This window comes from Temnothorax nylanderi, unplaced genomic scaffold (assembly GCF_030848795.1).
Source record: "Temnothorax nylanderi isolate EJ_2023f unplaced genomic scaffold, tnyl_v1.0 TNYL_tig0846_pilon, whole genome shotgun sequence".
NCBI classification, from domain to species: Eukaryota; Metazoa; Arthropoda; class Insecta; order Hymenoptera; family Formicidae; genus Temnothorax; species Temnothorax nylanderi.
Window position 1 is genome coordinate 7,891 of NW_027249908.1, and position 12,248 is coordinate 20,138.

General features: G+C 34.2%; 1 long non-coding RNA gene across 2 annotated transcripts; it reads right to left on the reverse strand.

Moving 5' to 3' along the window:
- Positions 1–8,917: 8,917 nt before the first annotated feature.
- LOC139785621 (uncharacterized) lies at positions 8,918–10,498 on the reverse strand. 2 transcript variants are annotated; one of them, XR_011722012.1, is made up of 4 exons: positions 10,375–10,498; positions 9,378–9,755; positions 9,097–9,255; positions 8,918–9,014 (listed from the first exon to the last, which is right to left on the reverse strand). It is a non-coding gene; the product is annotated as an uncharacterized lncRNA (long non-coding RNA). The 2 variants fall into 2 exon arrangements; XR_011722011.1 differs by having other exon boundaries at positions 8,923–9,255.
- Between the last annotated feature and the right edge of the window lie 1,750 nt (positions 10,499–12,248).

Here is a 12,248-nt window from a genome sequence, read left to right on the forward strand (position 1 = left end):
TTTACACACTTGTTACGGGATATCATAAGAAACGATTAAAAAAAGTTCCAGCTTTGCGCCGTGAGCTTCAATATTCTTATTTTTTAATAGCCCTGACTCCCGGACTACTGCCACTGCCTCTGTCTCTGCCTCTGCCTCTTCCTCGACCTCTACCTCTCCCTCGCATCGCGGTGTAAACGGCACCAACGAGCTCAACGTTTCAGGCATTAACAAAAAGTAAATATTTTAAGTAAAATGACATATTTTCGTATATATATACGTAAATAAATTTCATTATTAACACTTTGTCGAACGCCGTCACGTATGCGTCACATGTGATATGTGCGACCGTCAAAGTGTTAACATTATTAATAATAATAAGAAATTATCACATTATTTTCACACTTACGTTTAATACGATCGGCTCAGTCGCCGTCAGAGCCGTTGCTGTTGTCGGCATCGTCGTCGTGGGCATGGGCATGTCGGTGAAGTTGGCATATCATTTTCCAGTAGATCAAAAATAAAAGGGAGTTCTTGTCGCATACAGTCGAGTTCTATATCTGATACTTTTTAGTAATAGTTCTGGCGATTTTACCCAAAAAACAGTCGATCAAAAAAATGATCTGCTAACTTCCCGTAGCAGATCATTTTCTAGCAGATCAAAAATAAAAGAGAGTTCTTCTCGCATACAGTCGGGTTCTATAGTTCCTGATACTATATAGTTCTGGTAATTTTGCCAAAAAAATCCGTTAAAAAAATTATCTGCTAGTTTGCCATAGCATAGAGTGAGATACCGACGAAATCTCGGAGTTCCGGTTTATATAAAACATTTTTCGAATAGTTCTGAACATACTGAAGTATTTTCTAAAAAGTTCCCAGCATTAGCAATGTTACATGATTTTTTTATAAATCAATACCGCCCGAAAGCCGAGTACTTAGAGAGAATAGAGTGATATGCTGTACGAAATGTCGGAGTACCGGTTTATCTAAAATATTTTTTGAATAGTTCTGAGCATACTGAAGCATTTTCTGAAGAGTTCCCGACACTAGCTATATTGCAAGATTTTTTTTATAAATTTATATCGCCCAAGCGTCGCGTACTTATTGTTAGAGAGAATAGAGTGATATGCTGTGTAGAATCTCGTAGTTCCGGTTTATGTAAAATATTTTTCGAATAGTTCTGAACATACTGAAGCATTTTCTGAAAAGTTCCCGGCACCAGCAATATTGTATGATTTTTTTATAAATTAATACCGCCCGAAAGCCGAGTACTTAAAGAGAATAGAGTGATATGCTGTACGAAATGTCAGAGTTCCGTTTTATGTAAAATATTTTTCGAATAGTTCTAAACATACTGAAGCATTTTCTAAAGAGTTCCCGACACTAGCAATGTTGTATGATTTTTTAATAAATTTATATCGCCCGAAATACATAATGTAAAAATAAAAATTTTTCGAAAATTGCTAGAAGTTTTACTCTTCTGAAATACATTATGTATTTGTTATTTCTTCAGCTTGAGAAGTAAATCAAAGTGACGTATTAGTAATTAAAAGAAAGTAGTACGCAGCGCTCGAGCGATATAAATTTATTAAAAATTTATACAACATTGTTAGTGCAGGGACCTTTTTAGAAAATGCATAAATATGACCAGAACTATTCGACAAATATTTTAGATAAACCGGAACTCCAATATTTCACACAGCATATCACTCTATTCTGTCTAAGTACTCGGCTTTCGGGCGGTATTAATTTAATAAAAATTTATACAATATTGCTGGTGCTGGGAACTTTTTAGAAAACGTTTCAGTATGTTCAGAACTATTCGAAAAATATTTTACATAAACCAGAACTCTGACATTTCGTACAGCATATCACTCTATTCTCTTTAAGTACTCGGCTTTCGGGCGGTATTAATTTATAAAAAAAATCATACAATATTGCTGGTGCCGGGAGCTTTTCAGAAAATGCTTCAGTATGTTCAGAACTATTCGAAAAATATTTTACATAAACCGGAACTACGAGATTCTACACAGCATATCACTCTATTCTCTCTAACAATAAGTACGCGACGCTTGGGCGATATAAATTTATAAAAAAAAATCTTGCAATATAGCTAGTGTCGGGAACTCTTCAGAAAATGCTTCAGTATGCTCAGAACTATTCAAAAAATATTTTAGATAAACCGGTACTCCGACATTTCGTACAGCATATCACTCTATTCTCTCCAAGTACTCGGCTTTCGGGCGGTATTGATTTATAAAAAAATCATGTAACATTGCTAGTGCTGGGAACTTTTTAGAAAATGCTTCAGTATGTTCAGAACTATTCGAAAAATGTTTTATATAAACCGGAACTCCGAGATTTCGTCGGCATCTCACTCTATGCTATGGAAAACTAGCAGATTTTCAATGGATTTTTTTGGCAAAATTACCAGAACTATAAATTATCAGGAACTATAGAATTCGACTGTATGCGAGAAGAACTCTCTTTTATTTTTGATCTGCTAGAAAATGATCTGCTACGGGAAGTTAGCAGATCATTTTTTTGATCGACTGTTTTTTGGGTAAAATCGCCAGAACTATTACTAAAAAGTATCAGGAACTATAGAACTCGACTGCATGCGACAAGAACTCCCTTTTATTTTTGATCTGCTGGAAAATGATATGCCAACTTCACCGACATGCCCATGGCCACGACAACGATGCCGACAACAGCAACGGCTCCGACGGCGACTGAGCCGATCGTATTAAACGTAAGTGTGAAAATAATGGGATAATTTCTTATTATTATTAATAATGTTAACACTTTGACGGTCGCACATATCACATGTGACGCATTGACGTGACGGCGTTCGACAAAGTGTTAATAATGAAAGGGCATAAGGGGATAAGCATGGTGAAATTGCCCCGGGTGAATATTTAATTGCCACTTCGAGGATATGTAGGTATTGATAAAAGACAATGACCCTAAAAAAATCAGACGTCTAACTCAACGGGTTTTCGAGTAAATCAAAAAATACTTAAAAATAAAAAAAAATTTTGTTTTCGGGAACGGCTTGATCGATTTTGATAAAATTTTAATATATATGTTATAGGGACATATAAAGACTTTCTTGAGACAGAATAACAACCGTATAGAGTTTCATTATCCAGTAAAAAAAATTGATTTTTTTTCCAAAAATCATTTTTTTAAGCATAATATAATTTGAGCAAAATTATAAAATTATTTTTTTAGAAGCTTTATACTCTCTTATATAAAATATATTTTTTTCGATTGATTCGAAATGGTGCGCCGTACTGAAAAAAAAATAAAAACTATTTTATACTATGAATTTTCCGGTTTTTGATATTTATTGGTCGTTATTTTATAATAACAATCTATATATTATAGATTTGTGCGAAAAAAATCCAAATTATTTTACTAAAATCGGTAAAATAATTTTTAGATCAATTTATTAATTTTTATTATTTAAAAAAACAAACAATGACGGTTTTTTTATAATTAACTATTTATTAATTAATTAATCTACGTGTTTATTAAAATATCATCAGAAACTTTGCATTTGTCTCCATCAATACCAACAAAAATAATTACATGTCGATAAAATTAAAAATAACATAATAAAGCATATATTGCAATTGCACATTGATTTTCAGTCTTCATCACTGTCTTCTTCGATCACTGTATTGGTTTGATCGTGATCAAATAGTTTATTCAGATATTCAGCTGGTTTTGGAATCCTTGATAAATATCTTCCACATGTTAAGTAATAAATAATTGCTGCAATGTGTGAACAGCAGCCAACAGTCCTTCGTCCATTTGCACATTCGCATCTATACCTAGATATTTCTTTGCACCCTATAGTATATTCGGTTTGTATTCTATGAAACATCTATATTGCTTTCTGTTCATATGACGTGACTGAACTAATACTTTTAAGATATTAGTTTTATCTTTAACGTATTGAATATTTAAATTCCCTGATTCATCAATCATTTCCGCCAGGTATGAAATCGCCTGCTTAAATTGATAAGAACCAGTGAATAAAATCTTTAATTCTTTTACAGTCATTTCTGGAAACTCGGTCAAATCACTTGATGCTATAGTTTGGAAAGGAAGCTTCTTACGTTGCCAGTTGTTTCTTTCTACTTCATCAGCTAAGGTATTTTTAATGAATTTTTGTGAATCCATTCTTTCAATGATTTCATCTGAAAATTCTAAGTCAAGTGATTTGACCGAGTTTCCAGAAATGACTGTAAAAGAATTAAAGATTTTATTCACTGGTTCTTATCAATTTAAGCAGGCGATTTCATACCTGGCGGAAATGATTGATGAATCAGGGAATTTAAATATTCAATACGTTAAAGATAAAACTAATATCTTAAAAGTATTAGTTCAGTCACGTCATATGAGCAGAAAGCAATATAGATGTTTCATAGAATACAAACCGAATATACTATAGGGTGCAAAGAAATATCTAGGTATAGATGCGAATGTGCAAATGGACGAAGGACTGTTGGCTGCTGTTCACACATTGCAGCAATTATTTATTACTTAACATGTGGAAGATATTTATCAAGGATTCCAAAACCAGCTGAATATCTGAATAAACTATTTGATCACGATCAAACCAATACAGTGATCGAAAAAGACAGTGATGAAGACTGAAAATCAATGTGCAATTGCAATATATGCTTTATTATGTTATTTTTAATTTTATCGACATGTAATTATTTTTGTTGGTATTGATGGAGACAAATGCAAAGTTTCTAATGATATTTTAATAAACACGTAGATTAATTAATTAATTAATAGTTAATTATAAAAAAAACCGTCATTGTTTGTTTTTTTAAATAATAAAAATTAATAAATTGATTTAAAAATTATTTTACCGATTTTAGTAAAATAATTTGGATTTTTTTCGCACAAATCTATAATATATAGATTGTTATTATAAAATAACGATCAATAAATATCAAAAACTGGAAAATTCATAGTATAAAATAGTTTTTATTTTTTTAAGTATCAAAAACCGGAAAATTCATGGTATAAAATAGATTTTATTTTTTTTTCAGTACGGCGCACCATTTCGAATCAATCGAAAAAAATATATTTTATATAAGAGAGTAGGGGAGACCGGGGCTAAAACGTCTACGGGGTAAATACGTCTAATCAAATATCTCGGAACCTGTATATTGTGCGAACTTGCTATTAACATTGTAAACGCTGCTTATAGTACCCATGTGACCAACGGAGTTTCGGCAGGTTACCTGCCGTGTTATGATTTTTACGAGGGCAAACGTATTTTCGAAAGGTGAAAGTTACATTTTCTGCGCGTGGAAATTTTGTAATATCTGCAATAATATTTGCTCTCCAAATCTCGAGGTACGTGATTATAAAGAGTAATGCATGCTGAATACGAATCCAGTGTAGTTTTTTCATTATCGTTGATGTCTAATATTTCGTGGGCGATCAAACCTGAAACTTGTGTTTGGGGCTAATCGGTCAGTAAGCAGTCCGGGTGCATTTCCAAGGCATTTTCGGTCTCACTGCATATGGAATATGGATGAGACGGGAATTACAACCGTTCAGACACCGAATAGAGTCATCGGACGTCGAGGAGTGAAACAAGTCGGGCGAGTGACTTCTGCGGAAAGAGGAACCCTCGTAACTATTTTTTAATAATGTTTTGCATAAAAATTTTAAATAAATTTTTATATTTTTCTCTTAAAAAACAATTATTGCATGTATCCTATTATTTTTTAGAATTAGATGTACGTATATGTATTGAAAATGCAGTGCAGACTGTTATACCCCGGCATTTTTGAGATTTCAATTTTTCCACCGTTGTCGTTTTTGCTCTATACCGGTTAAACAAAGCGACGTAGACAAAAATTTCCTATATAAATTTTGTAGCTAAAGGTTCACTCTTTACAGTGGTACACCACATTTAACTACAATTATTTATTTTGTTGTTAAAAATCGGCACCGTAAAAAAACGGACTGTTTAGCCCCGGTCTCCCCTATAAAGCTTCTAAAAAAAATAATTTTATAATTTTGCTCAAATCATATCATCCTTAAAAAAATGATTTTTGGAAAAAAAACAATTATTTTACTGGATAATGAAACTCTATACGGTTGTTATTCTGTCTCAAGAAAGTCTTTATATGTCCCTATAACATATTAAAATTTTATCAAAATCGATCAAGCCGTTCCCGAGAAAATTTTTTTTTTATTTTTAAGTATTTTTTTACTCGAAAACCCGTTGAGTTAGACGTCTGATTTTTTGAGGGTCATTGTCTTTTATCAATACCTACATATCCTCGAAGTGGCAATTAAATATTCGCCCGGGGCAATTTCACCATGCTTATCCCCCTATGCCCTTTATTTACGTATATATAGGTACACGAAAATATGGCATTTTACTTAAAATGTTTACTTTTTGTTACAGCCTGAAACGTTGAGCTCGTTGGTGCGGGCCGTTTACACCGCGATGCGAGGGAGAGGTAGAGGTCGAGGAAGAGGCAGAGGTAGAGGAAGAGGAAGAGGCAGAGGCAGAGCTGGAGAAGAAAAAAAAATCTCGGGAATTAACATTTACTATTATCCCAAATAAAATAACTTTTATATAATACATATACTTTTTTTTATTTACTTTTAAATAAAATAACAATTAATATATAATATATTTTATTTATGCGTAGCTGTTCCTCTGACTACTAAAAATCTTTTCCTTCCTGAATTAATGAAAATAGTAATCTAAAAATCAGGATTTCTATATATTACGTTAACAAATTTTAATTTTTATGTTAATAAATATTTATTTCATTTTATTTACAATTTTTATATATATAAATTATATATCTATATATACATACATATATACATATATTTAAAAGGTATAAATATAAAAATTGTAAATATAATTAAATAAATATTTATAAATGTAACGTAGTGCATCGTCGATTTGCCAACTCGAGACTTGGCACTCGGCGAGACACCGTACGCGATACCCGAAATGCGTGGCATCGTGGTATAGCCGGCGCGTGCTAGCGGCAACGCCGGCGACGTCACAGCTCAAGAGAGAAGGAGACAGCAGATCGTATATCTGTCCTTCTCTCCTCGCTCGAAGCTTGCCGAGCGCAGGGCCGGCCGAGCGCGGCCGCCGCGGCCAGCAGATCCCCTCCAGCTGGCTAGTTCGGACACGAACCATTAGCACGGACGCAAACCATATGCGGTTACCGAGCGAAACGACGTAGTTGAGTTGCACTTTCTCAGGCGGCGCGTCGGAAAATGCAACACACGAAAAAGGCCGGGATGGCCTCTCTCAGGTTTCTCTCTGACTCGACTTACATGTCTGAAGTTGTCTGAAGTTATAGCTTGGACATCTGTTAACAATAACCAGTCGTTATATAAACACATATCGCAACGCAAAAATATTTTTTCTAACAACGGAGATGTCGAGTTTTGTGCCAAATAAACAGCATTTGCGGGAAGCTTTGCTTTTCTGCTTTAACTTGAAAAAAAATGCAGCTGAAGCACGTCGTTTGCTTGAGGAGGCTTACGGCGAACATGCACCATCGAAAACTACCTGTGAAGATTGGTTTAAACGCTTCAGAAGTGGCGATTTCGACACTGAGGACAAGGAGCGCTTTGGTGGGACCAGAAAGGAATCGTGTACTATGAGCTGCTGAAACCGGGCGAAACTGTCAATGGGCATCGCTACCGACAACAACTGATCAATTTAAACCATACATTGCTCGAAAAACGGCCAGAATGGGACACGAGACACGAACGAGTGATATTGCAGCACGACAACGCTCCGTGCCATCGCAGTTCCATCGTCCAGGACACCATCAAAACGCTGAAATGGGATCTGCTACCGCACCCGCCGTATTTGCCAGACCTGGCGCCTTCCGATTATCACTTGTTCCGGTCGATGGCGCATGGCTTGGCTGGGCTACACTTGACCAATTTCGAAGAAGTGCAAAATTGGTTGGATGAATGGTTTCGGTCCAAAGACGCGTCGTTTTATTGTCGCGGTATTCATGTATTGCCAGAGAGATGGCGAAAATGTATAGCTAGCGAGGGACGATACTTTGAATAAACCATTTTTTGTATTTCTCTTGAAATTTTCCATTTTTTATTGATCAAAAAAACCCGGAAACTTAGTTGCGCACCTAGTAAGTACTATACCTTATCAAAGAAGAGTCGCGCTTCAAGTGATCTATTACAATTACAAAAAAGAAATGATATCTCTTTAAATTACAGCGTCAATTACAGAGAGAACATATATATTGCCTCAAAAAATAATTGTTGCACTACTTTGAAAAATCTTTACATGGTGTCAATTAGAAAAAGAATGTATGATAACAATTTTATAAGATTAAAAAATTTTATTTAAATTTAACAAGGGAATACAAGATATTTAAATACAAAGTTTACATGTGTATTTTTTAGTGGTCACAAAGAATTACAGAGGAACAGTACAAAATAAAAATATTTTATTAAAATATTTAATCCAACGAGGGAATACAAGGTATTTAAATACAAAGTTTATATATGTATTTTTCAATAGAATAAAAGATTTAATCACAAAGAATTACAGAGGTAACAGTACAAAATAAAAATATTTTATTAAAATAAATAAATTTTTCTTGTAAAAAAACTTGGCGCTGCTAGACCTCGAAATTTTAAATGAATCTGAATCCTTTAAACGAAATTGGACAATTCGTTGAATCTAAGTTTATCAGATTTTATCTTTCTTCCTATTTTTATCCGACACTGTATACTTGTCAAAACTTCGTTGGATCAAAAGGTTCCCATCTACTCGCTGGAAAAATGTGTTTGTTCCTCTCGTACCATGATCTAATGAGAAATAACATAAAAGAGAATTATACAAAGTATTCTTTTAATGATAAATATTTAAGTAAAATTTTTCCGGCATGTGATTCCTCGGTTTCGACAGAAGCATCGTGCATAACACGAATATCATCGTGAACGTCAAATGTGAACAGAGGTTCGCTTTTTCCTCGTGCCTAATTGCAATATTACATACATTAAAATAACATGCCAACATTGTGATATTGCTTCATAAGTTTTATCATTTAGTATCTTTACCTTAGTTACAATAAAATCGTAAAACGTATAATGGTGCGGTAATATAAGAAAGATCCTTCTTGACGTACATTAACTGATCTGCCATTACTGTTTTAAGCTCGCTGAATTCACGCTTCAGAACTTCTAAACATCTCTGAAGAAGCTGATAGATAGAATTACCTGTATGTGAAAATTTAATTTATGCAGTAGAACATTATTATATATCACGCCAATGTTACTCCAAAAGTGACACTGGAGTATTTTAATAACTTAAAAATTCTCTAAATTACTGAGACATTCACCTTTCTTCATTATAACACTCCAACGATAGCCAGATCCATCCCAATAACTGAATGTGATCTCAATTTCTTCTTCCTTCAACGCGTTCTGCTTTCTAGCCCATTCTTGCCTCAATTCTTCCTTAAGTTTATTTTCCTCCTCCTCCCTTTCCCTATCTGGCAAGAAACTTGTATCTACATCTGGATTTTTCTTAATCTTCTTAATCGCGAGGCCATCAGATTGCTCATTTTCTGACTGTGGGGATTTTTCGGCATTGTCTTCGTCCAGATTAAAAGACAAAGCTTGAATCTGTCTCTTCTGTTTGTTCTTTTCTTTTCCTGCTCTTTTTCACGTTCCTTGTATCAAAGCATGATATGTATGACTAGATGACATTCAGAGCACTGGGGGAAAATCACATAACATTCAAAGCACTGGGCAGAAATCACACATATATATATATATATATATATATATATATATATATATTCACGGCAAACCGCATATATATAACATCGTGTTATTTTTATTACATTTAGGAAAATTATTTCATATTAACTCAATAGACGTTAAACTTGCATACATAGGGAGCTTTCCAGCAAGTGACACAAGCCGACACAAACGTCGTTCTATCTTTTTTTTTTGGCAATGAGTAACAAAGACAAAACGATACCTGTGTCGACTTGTGTCGCTTGCTGGAAAGCTCCCATAAGTGAATCTCGCGTTTTATGTAAAATTTTGTAAGAAATCGGTAATCTAACCTATACTACGTTTACGCGAACGTTACTTAATTCTGTAGTAACTTACGAAGAACGATACGATAATTCCTCCGCATAAACGGGAGATTTTATAGTAACTACGATGAGATATCGTTCGTATAAGTTACTACAGAAGTAAATACTCACGTAAACGTAAACTATTATAATTCCTGTCACATGCACTTAGTCGCGTAAAAGAGTCACGGTACGGTTTCGCTTCGCGTCGTATAATAATAGGATATATACATGTAAATAAAACAATTACCTTGAATCAGAAAAAATATTAACGTCGCGTCGCGTAAAGAGTCACGATCGGTCTCGCTCCGCGCGTATTTGACGTGGGACACTACCGTGTTATAGGTTAACTGACTGTGTGACAGCGCGCTGAGCGCACTATCTGCACTGCGCGCAGTACACACACGTATACATATGTGCATATCGAAACTGGCGATACTAGCACCGCCCTGGTGTCGAAAAAGTAAAAGTGACGCGACTCCAGCCAATGAAATGATGGCATGGCATGAGAGACGGTCGACGTAGACGACGACGTATCTTAAAAATAAATTTTCTCATTTGGACTTTGCGTCGCAATATCTCCGCTCGTAGGGCACGTAGCGGAAATATTATAAGAGAAACCCCCCTCTAATTCGACCCCAAGCTATCGATCAAGCCTACTTAGAACTTGATCCGTTCACTCGTTATCGAGATCTCAACATCTCGAGTACTCGCAAATCGTCGCGTCGCGTAAAAGAGTCACGGTCGGTCTCGCTCCGCGTGTACTTGGCGCGAGACACTACCGTGTCTCTTGATATAATTTAGTTGGCTCAATTAAACGCAAAATTTGATTTTTTTAATGTTTATAATTATTACAAAAGGTTTTGTTATTATTATTAAAATAGGTAATAATAATCAAATATTTATAAAAAAAACCGATTACTAAATGCATCTCACGAATTTAGCAAAGCTTTTTTTTCAATGTGCCGCTCATTAAGCGACGGCATTAATTCTTACAGCTACATATTAGTTTTTTATAATTGTAAAAGAAAAAATACATTTCTATACGTATAAATAACAAAATTTCTTTGTTATTTTATATATAAACTTAATTTACAAATAAAATATTAAATTTATTTGACGATCCATATTGTAATTGTTTTGTTATTTAGTAGAGTATAATCAAAAGATTACGACATTCTAATTTAATGTAAATAATGCTTTTATAAATTAACTTTTAATTTAACTTAAATTAATTTAATCTTAACGTAACTGAGTCAGTTTTTTGTTAATGCAACAAACTTTTAACTAAATTAATAGGCCATTAACTTTAACTTAATATATTGTTAGTTTAAACAAAAATTAACTTATTCAATTCTGCTAACTGCAAGGATAGATAGACTGTGTTTGTATGCGTATAGGATTCTGTTTTACACGCATATATTTATGCAAGAAGATATTCTTTTCGAACTTCTTTGCAAAAAAAATTCTTTTTATGTTCCCGACATTATTGGTAAGGGAGTATTGTAAGGGAAAGTTAGAAACTCATATGAAAAGAAACGAGAATCTCGAGGGAAAGCGGAATAATGTTTCTTGGATAATCTTTAAAATCGATAGAAGACAATACTCGGAAATTTTTGCTTGAAGGTTTCTCTCAGCATGTGTCCAAGATTCTTTTGTTCGACCTAATTGGTTACCCTTACAAACGTCTCGACCATCGGTTTTGGTCAATTAATCATCAAGACGTTACGACCATTGAATGGTTCCCATACAGCACATGATAAATATTGAGATCGTGTGCTCCGAGCAAGCAAGCATCCTTGAAGCGTGCTCCCAGGTTAGAAAGCCAGGAGGACACATTGCAATTGTCAATCAAGTCAGTTTTCATTTTATTAACAGATACCTGCGTACATACGAGGCGACACACATAATTGATGGTTTACAAAGCTAGCACTTCGGAGCACACACTCGCTAGACAGACCACACAAATAGAGAGACAAAAGAGATTGCGAGTATTTACAATTTCGTTAATTTTTACATTTTCGTTTATTTTAATTTTATGTTTCGTTGACTGCGTTAACATTATCTATTATTGCGCTGAGGATGACCACAAAGAATGGTCGAAATGTTCGCAAATTTTTTATG